This window comes from Alexandromys fortis, unplaced genomic scaffold (assembly GCF_014885135.2).
Source record: "Alexandromys fortis isolate MF-2015 unplaced genomic scaffold, M_Fortis_MF-2015_v1.1 scaffold_150, whole genome shotgun sequence".
In the NCBI taxonomy this organism is placed as follows: Eukaryota; Metazoa; Chordata; class Mammalia; order Rodentia; family Cricetidae; genus Alexandromys; species Alexandromys fortis.
The window spans coordinates 966,814-974,841 of NW_026068027.1; positions in this window are offsets into that span (position 1 = coordinate 966,814).

An 8,028-nucleotide genomic window follows, 5' to 3' on the forward strand; every position below is an offset into this window, starting at 1 on the left:
CCCCAACCTTATACCAGTTATAATCAATCCCTAATTGATGTCCCTAACCCTGAAGACAAACTTTGTTGGGAGAAGGGATGTCATACTTCCAGCTGTCATGGGGCAATGTTCTTTCTATGGGATCCTGTAAAATGAAAAGATAGTGAAGTTTTAGGATTACTGTCTTGTATAATTTTGCAAATAGTCTCTGAGTAGTTGATAGGGTTTTTCTGAAGTTCTTATTTGAAGTTCCGGCCAGAATGTTGTAAGAAGGTACACCATTTCAGCTAACCAAGTTGGAGTCACTTTGAGAAGCTGGTACCCAAAACTGATCTTAAAGTAGTGCTATCAGCATCATGATGTCATATCAACCAGGTAGAATCGTTGTTGTGGGGCCCCATCTTCTTCCTGGAAACTTGGGCGCCAAATATAGAGGATTGCATAAAGTAGTCCCACACTAGCTCAGAATGGAGTATAATAAAAGGTTCTTTATTTAGGGATAGACTCATAGATCAACAGTCCTCTGTATGAGTGTGGAACAGGAACCAAATCCAGCAGCCAAGCAAGAGAGCACACATTTCTACATCTGTTTTTATAGTACCTAAGATCACACCCAAAGTGGGCCAGCATCTCAAAGGCCATTGGCTGAAGAAGTTCCCCCAGCAGCATAACTTGAGGAAAATGTTACCTTATTAGAAATAATAAGGCTAATTTGTAAAAAGTTTTAAATTGCAATGATGTATTGTTTTTCTTTATTGTTATTTTATATGTATAAGTGTTTTGCCTGCATCGGTGTCTATGTATCACGTGAATGCAGTGCCTATGGAGGCCAGAAGAGGGCGTTGGATCGCCTGAAGCTGGAGTTACACACAGTTGTGAACTGCTCTGTGAGTACTAGGAATTGAACCCAGGCCCTCTAGAAGAGCAATCAGGGCTCTTAGGGACTGAGTCCTCTCTCCAGCCCCAAAACTTAAAACTTTAGTCTTTCAGACATAGGAATAAAAAAAAAGTTATTGAGCAGGAAAAACATTTGCAGATAATAGATCTGATAAAGAACCACATCTGCCTCCCAAGTGTTGCTACGGGATTAAAGGCGTGTGCCACCACCGCCCACTTAGGAAAGTTATTAATGTCATAAAAAGGCATCATGGTGGGCCTCTAAGGAGCACTCAAGCCCTAGAAGGTTTTAGCAGGGTTGCCTCTTACAGGTTTCAGAGATGGGAGGAGGCTGATGAGCAGCCTATGGTATGACTTACAGTCAGGTCGTCTCTGATTCCTGGGCAGCATGGGTGGTGGGGAAGGTTCGGCCCTTTAGTTAATGTGTGCCCATCCTGTGGGAAGTGGAGTGGTTTGAAAGAGAAGACCCCATAGGCTTATGTATCTGAATGCTTGGTCCCCAGTTGGTGGAGCTGTTTGGGGAGGATTAGGAGGTGTGGCCTTGTTGGAAGAGATGTGTCACTGGGGGTGGGCTTTGAGGTTTCCAAAACCCACACCTTTCCCAGTTAGCTATCTCTCTGCCTCCTATGTGTGGACCTGATGCAAGTTCTCAGCTATTGCTGCAGCGCCATGTCTGCCCCCATTCCCATGTTCCCCATCGAGATGATCATGGACTCCAAGCCTCTGAAACTGTAGTTAGGCCCCCAGTAAACTCTTTCTCCTGTAAGCTGCCTTGGTCGTTATGACTCTTCACAGCAATGGAAACATACTTTAAGACAGGAGGTGTCACTTGCAGCCCCTGATAGCTTAGAGTCTTTGTTAAACTTGCTCTCGGGAAATTAGGGTTTCAGAGTCACAGACAGTCACGGTATTGTGCCTGCCCTTTCTTTCACAGAATCTGTGAGAACAGAGACAGAAAGAGGCTGCTGCAGGTGACCGTGATCTGAATATCCCTTAGTCCAAATCAACACACAAATGTTCACAGTACTATTTAGAATATCCCCAAATTGGACATAACCCAGATGTCTGTCTACCGAGACGTGGGTAAATCATATAATGTGGCCTATCCATACAATGGAATGTTACTTGGCGTCAAAGAGGAATGAATTATTATTTGTACATGCTAGAGCATAGGCGAGTCTTGCTGAGTTAAAAAAAAGTCCCAAGTGATCATATATTTATGATAAATTTACATTAAATTAAATATCCATAATACACGAGACCGGGGATGGTAATAGTTATGGAAGGGAAGGGTAATTGGAAGTGATGGCTAAGAGAGACCATGAAAAGTGTTTTAAAATCAATTATGGTGATGGGTACACAGCTCTAAACAGTCCTTCCCTCCTCTTTGAGGTCTTTCCTCTCGCAGTCAGGCAGCCCTCACCATTAAGGCTTCAGCAGATGTGAGATCCAACCTGAACAAGGGCCAGGCTGCCCGAGGACTGACGGGAAGGTTTTCTTACAGCAAAATGCGAGTGCAAGCTCCTTGGTGTTTAAACTGCCGAGGAGTCCTCAGCAGATAAAACTGGGCTGTCCACTACAGAAGGAAAATGTTATGCCCAAATCCGTGGGTCCCCACAAAAGCCAACAAAGGAGACCGAGTCCCATATGTGAAAGCAAAGAGCCTTTCTTTTAATCAAGTTTGCACACTTGGTCTCTCCGCATGTCCAACGTATTGGAATATCCGGAGAGCCCCGAGCTCAATTAGAATTGGGTTTTTATAGTAGTAAAGGTGGGGGTGAGGGGTCTCTGAGGTCCAGGACCCCTGATTGGCTGACATTTGTCTAAGAGTGTCCTGGTGAAGTGCTGGCAGGTGTTTCTATCTACAGTGCTTGGAATGCCAGTAATTTCCTTTGAATGGTCTGCTCTTGGGAGGGGGTCAGTAATCTTGGCCTGGAAGGCATCGTCTCAGGGTAAACTATTGAGACTCCAGACTCCATTTAAATTTATCAATGGCCAGAGTCCCAGGTGATAATATTTGGAGGAAGTAAAGAACTTTCTTTCTGCCCAGACTTAGATTATCGTGGCTGGCTCTCACAGAAAACACACACACAAAAAAAAAAAAAAAAAAAAAAAGGAATAGTCGGATGAAATTTAAAAGAACCAGCTGCACAGTCAAAGTGCTGCAGCCATCACTGGTGCATCTCTTGCAGATATGATGGCCAAGAGGGATCAGAAACCAGAACTTAGAAAAGCTCAGCTTGAGCAGGCTCTCAGAGCTGCCAAGGATGCAAAAAAGGGGCTAAGCAGACATCAAATCAGACAGCGCCAAAGCAGAAGGCTGATGCCAGGAAGATCTAGGCTCCTCGAGTTGGAGGAAAATGTTAATTAGGTAAACCAGTTTCAAATAAAGATCCATCTGTGACTAAAATACAAAAACTAACAAACAAGTTTTTGGGTTTTTTTTTTTTTTTTTTTTTTTTTTTTTTTTTTTTTTTTTTTTTTTTTCGAGACAGGGTTTCTCTGCGGCTTTGGAGCCTGTCCTGGAACTAGCTCTTGTAGAGCAGGCTGGTCTCGAACTCACAGAGATCCACCTGCCTCTGCCTCCCGAGTGCTGGGATTAAAGGCGTGCGCCACCACCTCCCGGCTTTTCTGTAGTTTTTGGTGCTTGTCCTGGAACTAGCTCTTGTAGGCTCAGCTGGCCTCGAACTCACAGAGATCAGCCTAGGAGTGTCATTACTAAATCACATGTATCTCAGTATTTAACCTTTGGTGCAAATGTGGATTTTCCAAAGACACCACACCATATTACTAAAAAGTCCTTTAATTTTCTTCAGGACCTATCTGACTCTTACCTCGAGCTCTTGGCCTGTCTTTAGGTATACAAGGTAGCTCCCTCCACTAACAAACACCACTCCCTCTCACAGCTTTGCTAGGTATGCAGTGAGCCCATGCTATTTCTCTCTGCTGGGCCATTTTTCTACATCGTTTGCTTGAAAAGCCAGTTACCCTCTACTCCTTAGCAGGCTGTCTCTTGGGCCACCAACCAGCTCCCAAATCATGACACAGGATTAGTTATGAATGCTTAGCCTAGCTTAGGCTCATTTCTTGCTAGCTCTTATAATTTAACCAGTTTCTCTTTAACTATGTTTTGCCTTGGGGCTTTTAACCTTTCTTCCCTTCCCTTCCTTCTTCTTTCTCTCTCTTTCTTCCTGTCTGTCCTACTGTTCTGCGGTCTCTGTGGCTGGTTGGTGGCTTCCTGTCTTTCTCGCTTGAGCCTAGATCTCGCCTGCTTACTCTGCCCATCAGCCCCACCCATCCCTCTCCTGCCTAGCTACTAGCTGCTGAGCTTTTTTTCCTTCTTTTTTCTTCTTTCTTTCTTTCTTTCTTTCTTTCTTTCTTTCTTTTCTTTTCTTTTCTTTTCTTTTTTTAATTTGAAAATCTGTGGTTTTTGGAGACTGCCTCTGAAACTCACTCTGTAGACCAGACTGACCTTGGACTCAGAGATTAGCCTACCTCTGCCTCCGAATGCTGGGCTTAAAGGTGTGCGACACCACCACCCCTGGCTACCGTTCAGCTTTTTATTAGACTAATCAGGTACCTTATGCAGACAAGGTGGAAACAAATTAATCTTTACATAATTAAATGTTCCACAACACTCCTTTAACATTCCTTTTCCTTCAGGAAGTCTTCCCTACCTTTCCTGCTCCCCCAGGGTGGGATGGGGCCTGCTCTGTTGCGTCTATCTGCTAATTCCCCTTAGAGCTCCTAGCACTGAATCTTTCCAAGATCCACTCCAAGCATTGTGTTGTCAGCAAGTACCTTTTTAGGGCTGAGGATAATCCTCAGTGGAAGGACACATGACTGACACATGTCAAGCCCTAGGTTTAATCCACAGTAACTCTGGTCCATGTACGCACACAAACTCTGACCCCCTTAAAAAATGTCTCATGCAACTTTTTAAAATTTTTTTAATTGATATTTATTGAGCTCTACATTTTTCTTTGTCCCCTCTCTACTTCTCCCCTCCCCACTTCAACCCTCCCCCAAGGTCCCAATTTACTCAGGAGATCTTGTCTTTTTCTACTTTCTACTTCCCATGTAGATTATATCTATGTAAGTCTCTCTTAATGGCCGCATTGTCGTCTAAGTTCTCTGGGATTGTGGTTTGTAGGCTGGCTTTCTTTGCTTTATGTTTAAAAACCACCTATGAGTGAGGACCTGTGATAATTGTCTTTCAGTGTCTGGGTCACCTCACTCAAAATAATGCTTTCTAGCTCCATCTATTTTCCTGCAAAGTTCAAGATGGTTTTTTTTTTTTTTTCTGCTGTGTAGTACCATTGTGTAAATGTACCACATTTTTCTTATCCATTCTTTGGCTGAGGGACATTTAGGTTGTTTCCAGGCTCTGGCTATGACAAACAAAGCTGCTATAAACATAGGTGAACACATGTCCTTGTGGCACAATTGAGCATCCTTTGGATATATACCCTAAAGTGATATTACTGGTCTTGAGGAAGGTTATTTCCTAATTTTCTGAGAAATTGCCACACTGACATCCAAAGGGGCTGTACCAGCTTGTGTTCCCACCAGCAATGCAGAAGTGTTCCCTTTTCCCCACAACCTCTCCAGCATAAGTTGTCATTAGTGTTTTTGATCTTGGCCATTCTTTCAGGTATAAGATGGAATCTCAGAGTTGTTTTGATTTTCATTTCTCTGATGACTAAGGATGTTGAACATTTCCTTAAGTGTCTTTCAGCCATTTTAAGTTCCTTTGTTGAGAGTTCTCTGTTTAGGTCTGTACTTCATTTTTTTTAATTGGATTATGTGTTCTTTTGGTGTCCAATTTCTTGAGTTCTTTGTATATTTTGGAGATCAGACCTCTGTCTGATGTGAGGTTAGTGAAGATCTTTTCCCATTCTGTAGGCTGTCGTTTTGTCTTGTTGATTGTGTCCTTTGCCTTACAGAAGCTTTTCAGTTTCAGGAGGTCCCATTTAATTGTTTCTCTCAGTGTCTGTGCTGCTGGGATTATATTTAGGAAGTGGTTCACTGTGCCAATGCGTTCAAGTGTACTACCCATATTCTCTTCTATGAGGTTCAGTGTGGCTGGCTTTATGTTGAGGTCTTTGATCCATTTGGACTTGAGTTTTGTGCATGGTGATAGATATGGGTCTATTTTCATTCTTCTACATGTTGACATCTGGTTATACCAGCATCACTTGTTAAATATGCTTTCTTTTTTCCATTTGATATTTTTTGCTTCTTTGTCAAATATCAGGTGTTCTGTAGGGCCCTGGTCTCCCTTACTCCTGGGGTGCATTGGCGGGGACAGTTTGTTATTTGTTATCTAAGCTTCCTGTGTGTTTCCGTACTATCCCTGCCCCACCTGGTGATTTAGCTACAAGCAATCTTCTACATTGTTAACTAAGTTTCCTGTGTGTTTATTTCCCACCTCCCTGGGTGGAGAGATCTTTGTACTACAGTTAGGTAGAAAAGGGCTTCCCCAAGTCTGAATAAATGGCATTCGCTTGATCTCCTATCAAATGACCCTGGTCTCTGTCTCTTGTGTTCAATCTCCAGGCCCTTGCCCGGACTCGCATTCAGTACAGCTGCGCGCAAACTGTACCGAGGGTGTAACACCAAAACCGGGTGTTACAATTGGAGGCCCCAGCGAGATGATCATCTTCGGCAACTAGACCCATCTGCGAAATCGGGAAGTAGGGAATCCCTGAGAGGTCGCCCTCGGGAAGACTGGCCAGCAAGGTAAGAAATTGTGTGGCGAGGGTAAATTGGTTATGGGTACAAGTTATTCTGTTCCTGTGTTGGAGGGCCGGTTAACAGGCCAGTTGTTAGGTCTTTTGGAAAATAGAGGCACCGGTATTAAAGTTGAGACAGCAGTAGAGACCATTAAGACAGTTTTAAAGTTTAGTCCCTGGTTCTTACATGCAGGAGGTTTTAATATTACTGATTGGGATCAGGTAAAGGCTGATCTTCAAGATGCTCTGAAAGAGCGAGGGCCACTTGAAGTCCCCATGGCGATATTTTCACTATGGCGCTTGGTCAGAGATGCTCTTCTTAGTGATGTTAGAGTCAAAGAGCAATTGAAATGTTTAAACAATACCCTTGAGGAGATTCAGGAAGTAAAAGCTGTAAGTTCTATTAATAGTTTTGAGAAACAGGAAGTTTTAGGAACAGGTAGTATTAGTAAGAATATAAAAAAAAAATTTTAAAAAAGGAGATCACACTGATAAAAAAAAAGTTAGAGAAAGAGAAAAAAAAAAAAGCAAACGGAGATGTCTCCATGAGACCTCCTCTACAAAATCCTGGTACTTCTGCTTCTGCCCCTATAGACTTAGAGGCAGAAATCCGAGAGATCCGGGAGAGGTTAAATAAACTAAGTAGATAAAAGCAAATTAAAAAACAGATTTATCCTGTTGTAAAAAAGATTGATCAACAGGGACAGAGAGCCAGGCAACATAACCCCCTGGCCTTTAAGGACATTAAGCAATTAAAAGAAGCAGTTGTGGATTATGGAGCTCACGCTCCTTTCACTGTAGCTTTGTTGGAATCCTTTGCAGAACTCAACCTTATACCCAATGATTGGATGCAACTTTGCAGGGCTTGTCTTTCAGGGGGAGATTATTTGTTATGGAGAGGTGAGATGCAAAAAAATTGCAAAAAGACTGCAGTCAAAAATGCTGCAGCAGGCTTCCCCCAGAATAATCTTGACAAACTAACTGGTGAAGGACAATATGTTGGATCCTTAAGATTTCATTTTAAGATATCTCGAGAGCAAGCCACTAATATTGTTAAAAAATGTTCTCTGTGTGCAAAACTTTTAACTGTTCCCCATTTGGGAGTTAGTCCTCATGGGCTTGCTCCTAATCATTTATGACAAATGGATGTCACCCATGTTCCTTCTTTTGGGCGCATGCAATATGTTCACGTAACCGTGGATACATATTCTCATCTCATTTTTGCCTCGGCTCACACAGGAAAAAGATTACGAGATGTTAAAAGTCATTGTCTCCAGGCTTTTGCCTACATGGGAGTTCCTAAAATTGTAAAGACTGATAATGGACCTGCCTATGCTAGCACTGGCTTTGCTAAATTTTGCTCTGAGTTTTCAATTTCTCACAAAACAGGAATACCTTATAATCCTCAAGGACAAGC